Raw genomic sequence first — 16,436 nt, 5'->3', positions numbered from 1 at the left:
GGGGTATCAAACTGTTCGGAGGGACCGACAGGAAGGTAAGGGCTGTGGTGTAACTCTGATATTCAAGGATGACATCAGGACGGTAGTGAGAGATGATATAGGTTCTATGGAAAAACAGGTTGAATCCATTTGGGTGGAAATTGGAACTAGTAAGGAGAAAAAGTCACTGATAGGCATAGTCTATAGGCCACCAAATAATGACATCATGGTGGGGCGAGAAATAAACAAAGAAATAACTGATGCATGTAAAAATGGTACAGCAATTATTATGGGGGATTTTAATCTACATATCAATTGGTCAAACCAGGTCAGTTAAGGCAGCCTTGAGGAGGAGTTCATAGAATGTATCTGCAATAGCTTCCTTGAACAGTATGTAATGGAACCGACAAGGGAGCAAGCTATCCTAGATCTGACCCTGTGTAATGAGACGGGAATAATTAATGATCTTACAGTTAGGGATCCTCTCGGAAGAAGCGATCACAGTATGGTTGAATTTAAAATACAGATGGAGCGTGAGAAGGTAGAATCCAATACCATTGTCTTGTGCTTAAACAAAGGAGTCTACAAAGGGATGAGGGAGAAGTTGGCTAAGGTAGACTGGGAGCAAAAACTTTATGGTGGGACAATTGAGGAACAGTGGAGGACTTTCAAAGCGATCTTTCACAGTGCTCAGCAAAAGTATATACCAGTGATAAGGAAGGACTGTAGAAAAAGAGATAATCAGCCATGGATATCTGAGGAAATAAAGGAGGGTATCAAATTGAAATAAAATGCATACAAAGTGGCAAAGATTAGTGGGAACCTAGAGGATTGGGAAATCTTTAAAGGTCAGCAGAAAGCCACGAAATATGCTATAAAGAAAAGTAAGATGGATTATGAGAGTAAACTAATTCAGAATATAAAAACAGATAGCAAAAGTTTCAACAAATATATAAACCGAAAAAGAGTGGCTAAAGTAAACATTGGTCCTTTAGAGGACGAGAAGGGAGATGTAATAACTGGAAATGAGAAAATGGCTGAGGCATTGAACAGATATTTTGTGTCGGTCTTCACAGTTGAAGACACAAATAACATGCCAAAAATTGGTGACAGGAAGGCTATGGCAGGTGAGGACCTAGAAACTATCATTATCACGAAAGAGGTCGTGTTGGGCAAGTTGATGGGGCTAAAGGTAGACAAGTCTCCTGGTCCTAATGGATGCATCCCAGGGTACTAAAAGAGATGGTGGGAGAAATAGCAAAAGCACTAGTGGTAATTTACCAAAATTCGCTGGACTCTGGGGTGGTTCCCGCAGATTGGAAAACAGCAAATGTGACGCCACTGTTTAAAAAAGGAGGTAGACAAAAGGCGGGTAACTATAGGCCAGTTAGCTTAACTTCTGTAGTAGGGAAAATGCTTGAATCTATCATCAAGGAAGAAATAGCGAGACATCTGGATATAAATTGTCCCATTGGTAAGACGCAGCATGGGTTCATGAAGGGAAGGTCATGTTTGACTAATTTGGTGGAATTCTTTGAGAACATTACATGCGCAGTGGACAATGTGGAACCTGTGGATGTGGTGTATCTGGATTTCCAGAAGGCATTTGACAAGGTGCCGCACCAAAGACTGCTACATGAGAAAAAGGTGCACGGTGTTACGGGTAATGTATTAGCATGGACAGTGGATTGGTTAACTAACAGAAAGCAAAGAGTGGGGGTAAATGGATATTTTTCTGGGTGGCGATCAGTGACTAGTGGTGTGCCTCAGGGATCAGTGTTGGAACCGCAATTGTTTACGATTTACATAGATGATTTGGAGTTGGGGACCAAGTGTAGTGTGTCAAAATTCGCAGATGACACTAAGATGAGTGGCTGAGCAAAGTGTGCAGAGGACGCTGAAAGTCTGCAAAGGGATATAGATAGTCTAGGTGAGTGGGCGAGGGTCTGGCAGATGGAGTACAATGTTGGTAAATGTGAGGTCATCCAATTTGGTAGGAATAACAGCAAAATGGACTATTATTTAAATGGTAAAAAATTGCAGCATGCTGCAGTGCAGAGGGACCTGGGTGTCCTTGTGCCGGAATCTCAAGGAGTTGGTTTGCAGGTGCAGCAGGTAATTAAGAAAGCAAATAGAATTTTGTCCTTCATTGCTAGAGGGATGGAGTTTAAAAACAGCGAGGTTATGTTGCAGCTGTATAAGGTACTGGTGAGGCCATACCTGGAGTACTGTGGTCTCCTTACTTGAGAAAGCTAATACTGACAATGGAGGGTGTGCAGAGGAGATTCACTAGGTTGATTCCAGAGTTGAGAGGGTTGGCTTATGAGGAGAGACTGAGTAGACTGGGGTTATACTCATTGGAATTCAGAAGAATGAGGGGAGATCTTAGAGAAACATATAAGATTATGAAGGGAATAGATAAGAGAGAAGCAGGGAAGTTGTTTCCACTGGCGGGTGAAACTAGAACTAGGGGGCATAGTCTCAAGATAAGGGGAAGCAGATTTAGGACTGAGTTGAGGAGGAACTTCTTCATACAAGGGGTTGTGAATCTGTGGAATTCCCTGCCCAGTGAAGCAGTTGAGGCTACCTCATTGAATGTTTTTAAGGCAAGGATAGATACATTTTTGAACAGTAACGGAATTAAGGGTTATGGTGAGCGGACGGTAAGTGGAGCTGAGTCCACAAAAAGATCAGCCATGATCTTATTGAATGGCGGAGCAGGCTCAAGGAGCCAGATGGTCTATTCCTGCTCCGAGTTCTTATGTTCTTATGTTCTTACTATGTTCTATCCAACCATATTATGATTTTCTGAGCGCACTGTTACCACACCGGTAATAATAAGTTTATGCATTTTCCCAAATGCTGATGTAAGGCTGACTGACTTGTAGCTCCCGGTATCCTCTCTTGTTCATCAGTAGAATAGCAAGGTTAGATTTGCTGCCTTCCAATTCATAGGAACAGTTCTATAATCTAGGGAACTCTGGAAGGTCAAAACAATGGATCCAATAGCTTCGTATTCACTTCTTTTAAAACCCTTCCAAACCACGGCCACTACCATCTAGAAGGACAACAGCAGAAGATACCTGGGAAAATCACCACCTGGAAGTTTCCCTCCAAGTCACTCGCCATTCTGATTTGGAAATATGTCACCGTTCCTTCACTATCGCTTGGTCAAAATCCTGAAATTCCCTCCTTAACAGCACTGTGGATGTACCTCCATCTCAGGGACTACAGCATTTCAAGAAGGCAGCTCACCACCACCTTTTGAAAGGCAACTAGGAATGGGCAATAAATCCTGGCCTAGCCAGCAACACCCACATCCCATGGATGAATTTAAAAAATAAACTCATGGGCCGTCCGAGGCTCGCAAGATCATGCCCGAGGCCAACGGGGAATTTGCGAGCCTCACCCGCCCCAATTTCGGGGCGGCCGTGCCAGTAAAATCAGGGCCGTGGACTCTTATTCCAAAATCAGAAGAGCATCCCTGCCTCCTCTACCTTTCCCGCCCTCTGCCTTTACACATCCTAGTGTCCCTCCAAATCGAGTTCCATCTCTTTCCACTCTGTAGTTTTCATTTCCAACCCAGCTCCTGACAGCAAACTACCACCGTATGAGTGCCATTTTTACTGCCACTGTTAAACGTTTGCTTTTGCAGGACATTGTCGCCCCCCCCCCCCCCCCCTCTACAAACACCATCAACACCCTCTCCATATAAATCCCACGTTGATGGATGCAAACCATCACTCTATTGTGAACGTTTGAACATGTCCTTTGTCAAACTAACTAGATCCCGAGATTAAGTAGGTAGTTAATAACCTCACCAGTTTCTCACTTCTTCCACCACTCCCTGCTCAAAGCCCTCAGGTTTGGTGTTCAGGTAACTCACATTTGTTTGACATGATGTACCGCAGCATCTCGCCGAGGCTCCTTCGGCAGCATCTGCCAAACCTGCCACCATGTGGAAATGCCGGCGTTGGACTGGGTTAAACACAGTAAGGAGTCTAACAACACCAGGTTAAAGTCCAACGGGTTTATTTGGTAGCAAACGCCACTCTACCACCAAGCAGGATAAGGGCAGGATCAGATGCATGGCAACACCACTACTTGCAAGTTCCCCTCCCAGTGACTTACTATTTGACTTAGAGCTATATTGGGTCAAAATCCTGGAACTCCCTCTCTAACAGCACTGTTGATATACCTACACCGCATGGACTGCAACATTTCAAGCAGGTAACTCACCACCAGGGCAATTAGAGATGGGCAATTGTTACTGGCCCAGCCAGGCCACATCCCATGAAACAACAAAAAGAAAAGTCTGCGGCCACGATGTTATAGCTGCTGGAACCACGTGTGCAAATCTTGTAATGGCCACTAAATCCTGCAAGAGGCCAAAAATGGGATTTGCGCCAGCAAGATTTCGGTTTGCGATCTACCCCGATCCCCTCTGATGACACTATCAGGTTCACGCATAGGAAGGGTTCAAGCCTGATTTGCATACGTTATAATATAATTAACGGGCTTGGTGCCTTCACTTCCGCCCTCAACATATCTCCCCACCCAGCCGGTGTGATACACCAATGCAAATCACTACTGGTTTTCAAAAACAAAAGAACAGTTGTGACTATGCCAGGGGCGCACAGGTAAGTATAGCTCCCTGGTGATGAGGGACATGCCTGGGCAGTGCTCTGGCACTGCTCCCTGGCACCCTGGCACTTCTAGGGTAGCAGAGTCAAAGTGCAAGTGCCAGAGGTGGGTCCTCTGGGGCATCCTATTGTGTAGGTTCCCTTATGTGTGGCAGGAGGGCGATGCTGGCGGTGTTAGGGAGTGCCCCAATGCCTGTGTGGTTGGGAGGGTCGTCACAATCCATGTGTGTGTGGGGTGGGGAGGGGTGAGGGGGTTGCACCAGTGCTTGTGTTAGATTCCCACGTGTCCATGGGCGGGGATCACAGAAATCATAGAAATCATAGAAACCCTACAGTGCAGAAGGAGGCCATTCGGCCCATCGAGTCTGCACCGACCACAATCCCACCCAGGCCCTACCCCCATATCCCTACATATTTACCTGCTAATCCCTCTAACCTACGCATCTCAGGACTCTAAGGGGCAATTTATAGCCTGGCCAATCAACCTAACCCGCACATCTTTGGATTGTGGGAGGAAACCGGAGCACCCGGAGGAAACCCACGCAGACACGAGGAGAATGTGCAAACTCCACACAGACAGTGACCCAAGACGGGAATCGAACCCAGGTCCTTGGAGCTGTGAAGCAGCAGTGCTAACCACTGTGCTACCGTGCCGCCCGGATGGGAATGGGGGGGGGGGGTTATTTTCTTTAAAGATAGTGCCCAGATCTCAGTGGATTCAACCTGACGATTTTTTTCAGGGAAGAACGCAAACCATCCATTGACTCTGTCTACACTTCCCGCTGCCTCGGCAAAGCAGCCAGAAAATTAAGGACCCCACGCACCCCGGACATTCTCTCTTCTACCTTCTTCCGTTGGGAAAAGGATACAAAAGTCTGAGCTCACGTACCAACCAACTCAAGAACAAGTTCTTCCCTGTTGCTGTCAGACTTTTGAATGGACCTACCTTGTATTAGTTGATCTTTCTCTACACCCTAGCTATGGCTGTAACACTACATTCTGCACTCTAAAGTTTCCTTTTCTATGAACGGTATGTTTTGTCTGTATAGCGTGCAATAGATCATAGAAATCATAGAAACCCTACAGTACAGAAAGAGGCCATTCGGCCCATCGAGTCTGCACCGACCACAATCCCACCCAGGCCCTACCCCCATATCCCTACATATTTTACAAAGAACAAAGAACAATACAGCACAGGAACAGGCCCTTCGGCCCTCCAAGCCCGCGCCGCTCCCCGGTCCAGGATTGAATCCTGAATCCAGGATCCCCTCCCAATTTTCCAGCCTATCTACATCCTAATATCCTATCCACCGAGCTGTCCCTCACAGCTACGATGCTTGGTTCATCACAACCTATTAACTCACCCCCACCCCCCCATTCCAGACCATGTGATCTCCAGGGAGAGGTGAAAACCCAGAGTGAAAACCCCAGGGCCAATATGGGGAAAAGAAATCTGGGAAATTCCTCTCCGACCCCCTGAGGCGATCGAAACGAGTCCAGGAGATCACACTGGCCCTGATCAGAAAATGCTTCCCAACCCTAGTCATTTCCACTTCTGCTTTACGAACACCATCTGAATTCCCTGCCCCCGAGACAGGTTCCCAACTATCCGCAGTCTCGCTCTGTACTGGCACCAGCAAGATGATCATAGAATGAAGCCTTGAAACGAGAAACAAAGAACAATTAGCCCGCGCCGCTCCCTGGTCCAAACTAGACCACTCTTTTGTATCCCTCCATTCCCACTCCGTTCATATAGCTGTCTAGATAAGTCTTAAACGTTCCCAGTGTGTCCGCCTCCACCACCTTGCCCGGCAACACATTCCAGGCCCCCACGACCCTCTGTGTAAAATATGTCCTTCTGATATCTGTGTTAAACCTCCCCCCCTTCACCTTGAACCTATGACCCCTCGTGAACGTCACCACCGACCCGGGGAAAAGCTTCCCACCGTTCACCCTATCTATGCCTTTCATAATTTTATACACCTCTATTAAGTCTCCCCTCATCCTCCGTCTTCCCAAGGAGAACAACCCCAGTTTACCCAATCTCTCCTCATAACCAAGCCCCTCCATACCAGGCAACATCCTGGTAAACCTCCTCTGTACTCTCTCCAAAGCCTCCACGTCCTTCTGGTAGTGTGGCGACCAGAACTGGATGCAGTATTCCAAATGCGGCCGAACCAACGTTCTATACATCTGCAACATCAGACCCCAACTTTTATACTCTATGCCCCGTCCTATAAAGGCAAGCATGCCATATGCCTTCTTCACCACCTTCTCCACCTGTGACGTCACCTTCAAAGATCTGTGGACTTGCACACCCAGGTCCCTCTGCGTCTCTACACCCTTTATGGTTCTTCCATTTATCGTGTAGCTCCTCCCTACATTATTCCCACCAAAATGCATCACTTCGCTTTACCCACTAATCCCTCTAAGCTACACATCTCAGGACACTAAGGGGCAATTTTAATCATGGCCAATCAACCTAACCCGCACATCTTTGGGATGTGGGAGGAAACCGGATCACCCGGAGGAAACCCACGCAGACACGTGGAGAATGTGCAAACTCCACACAGTCAGTGACCTAAGCTGGGAATCGAACCCAGGTCGCTGGAGCTGTGAAGCAGCAGTGCTAACCGCTGTGCTACCGTGCCGCAAGAAACAATACTTTTCACTGTATGTTAATACATGTGACAATAATAAATCAAATCAAATCAAATCAAAATTTATCAGGCCCAACCCCGCTAGAGTGACGGCACAATGTGCCAGAAAATCTGGATAGAAAACCTGCTGTGTGGCATGCCAGTTTTTATCTGAACCTGACACTCTGACATATTTTGGGAAGATTGCAACCTGTGGGACTCTTTGTCCTTGCCCTTCTCATCCTCTCAACTTCTTTTTACATTGTTGACCTCCCCATTGTTCTCTTCGCATTTCCACTTTGTGAAATTGCTCCCTTGTAGTTCCTCTCCTACCTGTTCCAATGCACTCGGAGGTTTTGGGGACGTATTCCCTGCCAACTGCTGGGATGGCGGGAAGGGAAACCCCTTCATGTGAAAAATTTAGGCCCACAATTCAAAAGTACCTCATTGGTTATAAAGCACTGTGGGATGTTCTGAAGTCATAAAAGATGATAAGTAAACAGAAGCCTTTGATTTTCTTTTAACTTCTGGCAGCTTTTTGTTATCCAAAGGGTTAGGTGGATTGGCCATGCTAAATTGCCCCTTTGTGTCAGGGGAACTAGCTAGGGTCAATGCATGGCATTACAGGAATAGGGCCTGGGTGGGCTTGTGGTTGGTGCCGAATGGCCTCCTTCTGCACTGTATGGATTCTATGAACTTATCCTCTACACTATGAGCTTTTATTTTATGCAATAGCCTTTTTTGCGGTGTCTTTTCAAATGCCTTCTGGAAATCTAAGATCCGTACACCCACCGGTTCCTCTTCATCCACAGCACACGTAACCCATTCAAAGAACTCCAATAAATTGGTTAAACATGACCTTCCTTTCTTTCACTCCAGCTGATTGCCTTGAATTTTTCCAAATTTTCTGCTGTGACATCTTTAATAATGACTCCTAACATTTTCCCTTTGACAGATGTTAGGCTAACTGGCCTGTAGTTTCCTGCATTATGGGTCCCTTTTTTGAATAAAGGTGTTACATTTGCTATCTTCCAAACTAAGGGAATTTTCCTCATAACCTGAAACTTTAATTCCTGCAAATAGCCTTGTAGTGCTTCCTGTACATTGGTCTCCTCTGGCAATATGTTTAAAATTAAATAAGTACACAGTAATAAAACACAAAACGCGGTGGCACAGTGGTTAGCACTGCTGCCTCACAGCACAAGGGATCTGGGTTCAATTCCCGGCTCGGGTCAATGTCTGTGTGGAGTTTGCAAATTCTCCCCATGTCTGCGTGGGTTTCCTCTGGGTGCTCTGGTTTCCTCCCACAGTCCAAAGATGTGTGGATTAAGTGGATTGGCTATGCTTAATTGCCTCTTAGTGTCAGGGGGACTAGTTAGGGTAAACACATTGGGTTATAGGGATAGGGCCTGGGTGGGATTGTGGTCAGTGCAGACAGGATGGGTCGAATGGCCTCCTTCTGCACTGTAGGATTCTATGATTCTAAAACATTTCAGAATGGATTAATCCAATTCAAATACCGCATACCGCAGCAGAATATTCTCAGTTATATCTAAGTGTGAAATACCTGGCAGTCAGTTTGCATGTTGCAAAACCCGACACACAGCAGATGAGTAAACGTTAAATATTGTGTTTGGCAATAGGATGAATTGTTAGTTGTTGTATATTTTTATTCGTATTGTGTGAAGAAAGGACCAAGATAAAAGGAAAACTCGCCACACTCTAACTAAAATGCCGTGAAATCTTCAGTCGATATAATCTTCACTCGAGGCAACGTGAATTCCATGAGGATGTAGTTATTTGTCCGTCGAGATTATGAGGCAGTTTATCAGTTGATCAAAGCCAGCTTTAAGTGTGTCACTTGGAACACTCGTCAGCGAAACTGACAGCATTGCAAAAACTTGATTTTCTTGTTCCTCTCTGTTCCTTTTTTTTAAATGGATTAGTCTTGAAATTATATTCTGGGATATTAATGTACAAAACCTGATTAGAGTCACAGAATAATACAGCCCAGAAGGAGGCCATTCAGGCCATCAAGTCTGCATTGAATTGTATTCTGTTGTTCTGAAATTCCTTTCACCATTGTTCCACTTCAGATGAGTTAATGCGTCAGATTAATGAGCAAAGAGAAAAATATTGGGTAATCAGGACAAGCATTTCTGTGCTTGTATTCCATGGTGTAAGTTTGGGACCAAGAAGATTTCTTTGCAACACCCCTCCCTCGCCTCTCAGTGGAATGCTTTTGAACTTTCTGAGGAATACAAATGTTATGACAATTGTCTGGTGAATTTTTGTTTAGTCATTGTGACTGGAGGAGTTGCCTAAATAGGGTGTCAATTCACACCAGTTTTATGCTGTGCCTAATTTGAATGAAGTGGTTTCATCCTTCCTCAATCCATTCTAATTTGGTAATAATTAGAACATAACTTTGAATCAAAGTGTGTTGATCTGGATTAACTCAGGTAGTTTGTATCTTAAGTGTTTATATTTAAAGTTTACATCAAATTGGTGGAGGTATCCAATTAAATAATTAATTCCTAATCATTCTGCCCCTGTTAATTGTTGGTAGAAGAGATATAGTCCATATTCTATTAATAAGCAGGAGTCGTCTATATGGCACCACCACTCTGCTCTACAATTCAACACAATCATGGCTGATCTTCCAATTCCACTTTCCACCCTTTATCTCCATAACCCTTCTTTCCCTGAGAGATCAAAAGTCCGTCTCAGCCTGAATATACCCAACCATGGAGTGAGAATTATAAAGTTTCACAACTCCCTGAGTGAAAAAATATACTTCCTGTTCAGCAGGGGAGGTGATGGGCTAGTGAGAGTATCGCTAGACCTTTCATCCAGAAACTCAGCTAATGTTCCCGCCAAGGCAGATGCTGGAATTTGAATTCAATAAAAAATATCTGGAATTAAGAATTTACCATGAAACCATTATTGAACATTGGAAAATCCAATTTGGTTTGCTAATGTCCTTTAGGGAAGGAATTCTGCTGTCCTTGCCTGGTCTGGCCTCCATGTGACTCCAGAGCCACAGCAGTGTGGTTAACTCTCAACTGCCCTCTGAAATGGCTTAGCAAGCCACTCAGTTCAAAGGTATCTAGGGATGGGCAATAAATGCTGGCCAGCCAGTGGTGCCCATGTCCCATGAATGAATAAAAAAGACTTGAAGGTACAATGATATATTCCCAAGTCAGGATGGTGAGTTAGATGCATTGACCTTGCTAAATTCTCCCTCAGTGTTCCTAAACAGGCACTGGAATGTTGACTAGGGGATTTTCACAGTAACTTCATTGCAGTGTTAATGTAAGCCTACATGTGACACTAATAAAATGAACTAAATAGAGTGACCTGGAGGGTAACTCACAGGTGGTGGGGTTCCCATATGTCTCCTGTCCTTGTCCATCTAAATGATAGTGGTCATGGGTTTGGAAGGTGCTAGCTAAGGAGCCTTGGTGGGTAGCTGAAGTGCATCTTGTAGATGCTACACACTGCTGTTACTGTAAGTCGGTGGTGGAGGAAGTGAATGTTTGTGGATAGGGTGCCAATCAAGCAGGATGGTTTGTCCTGGATGGTGCTGAGTTTCTTGACTGTTTTCGGAGTTGAACTCATTCAGGCAAGTGGACAGCATTTCATCACACTCCTGACCTGTGTCTTGTAGATGGTGGCCAGGCTTCAGGGAGTCAGGAGGTAAGCTCCTCGTCACATAATCCCTGGGCTCTTGTAGTCATATATGGCCTTTCCAGTTCGGTTTCTGGACAATAATAACCGCAAGGATACAAAGAGAACAAAGAACAAAGAATAGTACAGCACAGGAAACAGTCCCTTCGGCCCTCCAAGCCTGCGCCGCTCCTTGGTCCAACTAGACCAATCGTTTGTATCCCTCCATTCCCAGGCTGCTCATGTGACTATCCAGGTAAGTCTTAAACGATGTCAGCGTGCCTGCCTCCACCACCCTACTTGGCAGCGCATTCCAGGCCCCCACCACCCTCTGTGTAAAAAACGTCCCTCTGATATCTGAGTTATACTTCGTCCCTCTGTGGGGATGTGGGGACTTTAGCGATGGTACTGGCATTGAATTTCAAGGAACAATAGTTAGATTCCCTCTTGTAGGGGATGGTCATACCTGGCACTTGTGTGGCATGAAAATCACTTGCCACTTGCCAGCCCAAGCCTGCATATTGTCTAGATCTTGCTGCATTTGGACATGGTTTGTTTCAATATGTGAGTCATGGATGGTGTTGTACATTGTGCAGTCATCAGCGAACATCCCCACTTCTGACCTTATGATGGAAGGAAGCAGCTGAAGATGGTTGGACCTGGGACACAACCCTGAGGAACTCCTCCAGTGATGCTGTGGAACAGATTGTCCTCCAACATCACAAATATCTGCTTTATGTTAAGTATGACTCCAATCAGTGGAGTGTTTTCCCCCTAAATTCCCAGTGACTCCTGTCTTGCTAGCAGTCCTTAATGCCACATTCCATCAAATGCTTCCTTGGTGTCAAGAGCAGTCACTCTCACCTCACATTCATGGTGAACATTTGTGAAAGATTGTTTCAGCCTTTAGGAAGGATGTGAATACATTTGAGAGAGTGCAGAAGAGATTTGCTAGAAAGACTTCAGCTCAGTGGATAGATTGGAAAAGCTAAGATTGTTCTGCTGAGAGAAGTTTGAGAGAAAGATTAATAGGGATGTTCAAAATAATGAGAGGGATAGGCTGAGTACATGGTGGAAGGGTGGGGAACAATGGGACACTAATTTAAAATTAATTGCAACATAAACTATGAGAAAAGTTTCTTTAAACAGTGAATGATTTGAACTTGGAAAACATTGCCTGCGAACGTTATGGAAGCAGATTTCAAAGAATATTTCAAAAGTTTATTTATTAGTCACAAATAGGCTTACATTCACACTGCATGAAGGTACTGTAAAAGTCTCCTAGTCGCCACACTCCGGCGCCTGTTCAGGTACACGGAGGGAGAATTTGGCATGGTCAATGCACCTAACCTGCACATCTTTGGACTGTGGGAGGAAACAAGAGGAAACCCACGCAGACATGGGGAGAACGTGCAAACTCCAAACAGACAGTGACCCAAGCCGGGAATCGAACCCGGGTCCCTGGCGCTGTGAGGCAGCAGTGCTAACCACTGTGCCACCATGCCACCCCCCCTGTGCCACCATGCTGCCCCCCCCCCCCCAGCCCCCCAAGGGACACACGTAGCCACCATGCTGCCCCCCCCCCCCAGCCCCCCAAGGGACACACGTATAATATTGTAGATGCTGGAAATCTGAAATAAAAACAGAAATTCTCAGCATGTCTGGCGACATCTGGAGAGAAAAACAGAGTTAGTATTTCCGAGTCGAATGTGTCTCTTCAGAATTCTTTGGTAATAAAGGGTTTTAGCTTCCTGGATCACTGGGACCATTTCTAGGAAGGATGGGATCTGAACAAATGGGATGGTCTACATCCGAACCAGAAGGGGACTAAAATCCTTGTGGGATGTTTTGCGAGTGCTGTTGGGAGAAGTTTAAACTAATTTGGCAGGGAGAGGAGACACAGACTGTTAGCAGAATAAGGGCACAGCATCATACAAGGATGTTGCCTGGATTGAGTGGCATGCCTTATGAGGATAGGCTGAGGGAGCTCGGTCTTTTCTCCTTGGAGAGACGAAGGATGAGAGGAGACCTAATAGAGGTATATAAGATGTTGAGAGGCATAGATCGGGTGGACTCTCAGAGGCTTTTTCCCAGGGTGGAAATGGCTGCTACGAGAGGACACAGGTTTAAGGTGCAGATGAGTTAAGGTACAGGGGAGACGTTAGGGGGAAGTTTTTCACACAGAGGGTGGTGGGCGAGTGGAATCGGCTGCCGTCAGTGGTGGTGGAGGCAAACTCAATAGGGTCTTTTAAGAGACTCTTGGATGAGTACATGGGACTTAATAGGATGGAGGGTTATAGGTAGGCCTAAAAGGTAGGGATATGTTCGGCACAACTTGTGGGGCCGAAGGGCCTGTTTTGTGCTGTAGTTTTTCTATGTTTCTATGTTTCTATTCGGTAAAACAACCAAGTCAGAGGGAGTGCAGCTGTATTAAGGTTCCAGGAAGGATGGATTGTCTCTACTTTAGTGCCAAGTGTACTACAGGTAAAACGGATGAGTTAAGGGCAATGATTGACATGTGGAATTGTGATGTAGTAACCATCACAGTGATGTGGTTGAGGGAAGGGCAGGATTAGCAACTCAATATTCCGGGATATAGAATCTTCAGGCGAGACAGAAGAGGGGGTAAATGAGGAGGAGTACTGCATCATTAGTTAAGGAATCATTACTGTAGTAAAGAGAGATGATTTTGGAGGGGACATCGAATGAATCTTTGTGTGTAGAGCTTTGGAAAAAAAAGGAGCAGCCACACTGCTAGGTGTTTATTATGGACCCCAGATAGTCAGCGGAAAATTGAGGAGCAAATATGTGCACAATTTGCGGTGGTGTGTAAAAATAATAACAATAGGCTAAGTATAGTTGGTAATTTCAATTTTCCCAACATTAACTGGGATAGAATCAAAGAATCCCTACAGTGCAGAAGAAGGCCATTTGGCTCATCGAGCCTGTACTGACAACAATCCCACCCAGGTCCTATCCCCGTAACCTCATATATTTACCCTGCTAATCCTCCTGATATTAAGGGGCAATTTTCCATGGCCAATCAAACTAACCCTTGGGCTGTGCACGGGGAAAACGTGCAAACTCCACGCAGTCAGTCACCGAAGGCTGGAATTGAACCCAGGTCCCTGGCCCTGTGAGGCCGCAGTGCCACCATACCGTCCTACTGATCAATTCAATCAAATGAATCAATTGTCTTAAGTCTTTTTTCACTTTACCAGGTTTTTTCAACCTTATCAGCTATATTTTTGGCCATAAATGTGATAAATGCTTTTATTGGTCCATGTGAAAATCTCCTCATCAGGTACTCGCACCTGGTGGTGTTTATAAACGAGGGTGTTAAATACTCTGCTGTATTAATATATATGATTAATTGGCCCATTTTGAAGGTATACATATTTTGTAGTGAAATAAATAACCTTTTGAACTATCCATAACAAAGGTGTGACCATTTTTACAACACTATAATTGTAACCCATTTTGCATTCCATTCTTAGTTTCTTGTCAAACCTGATACAACAGATAAAAGAATAGAAGAATTAGTGAATTCAATTCTGCGGCAAAATTGTTTTTTTTGTTTTATCATTTTGCACCTGCGACTGCTCTTTCCACCACCCTGCCTATGGCCTCTTGAGGTCTAAGAGCTTGGGTGGAGTGGATTTCTTGACATTTGTACAGGAGAACTTTTTAGGTCAATATGTAGATGGTCCAACAAGGGACAAGGGAAGGAGCTGTGCTGGACCTAATTCTGGGAAATGAAGCTGGACAGGTGGTTGAGGTGGTACAGGGGGAGCATTTTAGTGATAGCGATCACAACCTTTTAAGCTTTTTATGGACAAAGAAATAGATAAATTGCAAAAAAAAAGGCTTTGGATTAGGTGGAAGCGGAGTTTAGCAAAATAATTCAAGACCAGCTCAGGTAGATTGGTAACAGCTACTGATAGGGAAAACTACAGAGGAGCAGTCAGGGCATCCAAAAAAGGAAATGGGGAGGGTACAAACCTAGCACGTTCCTTTTAGAGTGATTGGAAGGAGTAGCATGCCCAGAAAATCATGGATGACCAGGAAATGATGGGAAGGAAAAGAAAGGCTTTTGGCAGGTTCAAGGGGAGCAAATAAGCAGAGGCATTAGTAATACAGGAAGTGCAGGGTGGAGCTTAAGAAAGCAATTAGGAGCAAAGTGGCATATGAGAAAGATCAGACCGGTAAAAGTAGGGAAAATCCCAAGATATTCTTTAAGTATAAAGTAAGAATTGGATAATCAGAGTAAGAGTAGGGCCCATTGGGGACCAAGAGGGCAATCTGTGGGTGGAGCCAGAGAACATTGGTAGAGTATTGAATGAATACTTCACATCCGTCTTCACCCAATAGAATGAGGATGAAGATATGGAATTCAGAGAGAGAGAGTGCAAGGTTCTTGAGCAAATTGACAGAGGCAAGGACAAGATATTTGAAGTGCTGGCAGGCTTAAAAATAGACAGATTTCCAGGTCTTGATGAATTGTGTCCCAGGCTGTGGGAGGCAAGAGTGGTGACTACAAGGGGCTCTGACCCAAACGTTTAATTCCTTTCTTGCCACTGGGTGGGGGGTGCCAATGGACTGGAGAACAGCTCATGTGGTCCTGTTGTTTAAGAAGGGTTGTAGAGATAATCCAAGGAAAAAAGCAAATTACTGCGGATGCTGAAATCTGAAACCAAAAGAGAAAACGCTGGAAAATCTCAGAAGATCTGGCAGCATCTGTAAGGAGAGAAAAGAACTGACGTTTCGAGTGAATCCAGGAAACTACAGACCAATGAGTCTCGTGTCAGTGGTAGGGAAATCTGGAGAAAATTCTGAAGGAGAGCATCTATTTCCACTTGGAGAGGCAAGGCTTGATCAGGGATAGTCAGCATTTAGACAGTTACATGGGTAAGTTGGGTATAGAAGGATATGAGTCAAACATGGGCAATTGGGACTAGCTTAGTGGTTAACAAAAAGGGTGGCGTGGACAAGTTGGGCCGAAGGACCTGTTTCCATGCTGTAAACCTCTTTGACTCTATGACTCTAGTGATAGCGATCACAACCTGGTACCATTTAAGCTTGTTATGGACAAAGAAATAGATAAGTTGCAAAAAAAAAGTTTTGCATTAGGTGAGAGCAGAGTTTAGTAAAATAAGGCAAGATCTGGCCAAGGTAGATTGGGAACAGCCACTGTTGGGAAATCTACAGAAGAGCAGTGAGGGGCATTCAAAAAGGAAATGGGAAGGGTTCAAGCCTAGCACGTTCCCTCTAGGATGATAGGAAGGAGTAACAAGCCCAAAGAACCATGGATGACCAGCGATATTCAGGATACAATGGGAAGGAAAAGAAAGGCTTTTAGCAGGTACAAGGGGAGCAAGTAAGCAGAGGCATTAGTGAAATACAGAAAGTGCAGGGTGGAGCTTAAGAAAGCAATTAGGAAAGCAAAGAATGGATATGAGAAAGCTCTGGCTGGTAAAAGTAGGGAAAATCCCAAGATATTCTCTAA

This window comes from Mustelus asterias, chromosome 8 (genome assembly GCF_964213995.1).
Source record: "Mustelus asterias chromosome 8, sMusAst1.hap1.1, whole genome shotgun sequence".
NCBI lineage: Eukaryota > Metazoa > Chordata > Chondrichthyes > Carcharhiniformes > Triakidae > Mustelus > Mustelus asterias.
Note: the sequence above shows the minus strand (reverse complement) of the source record.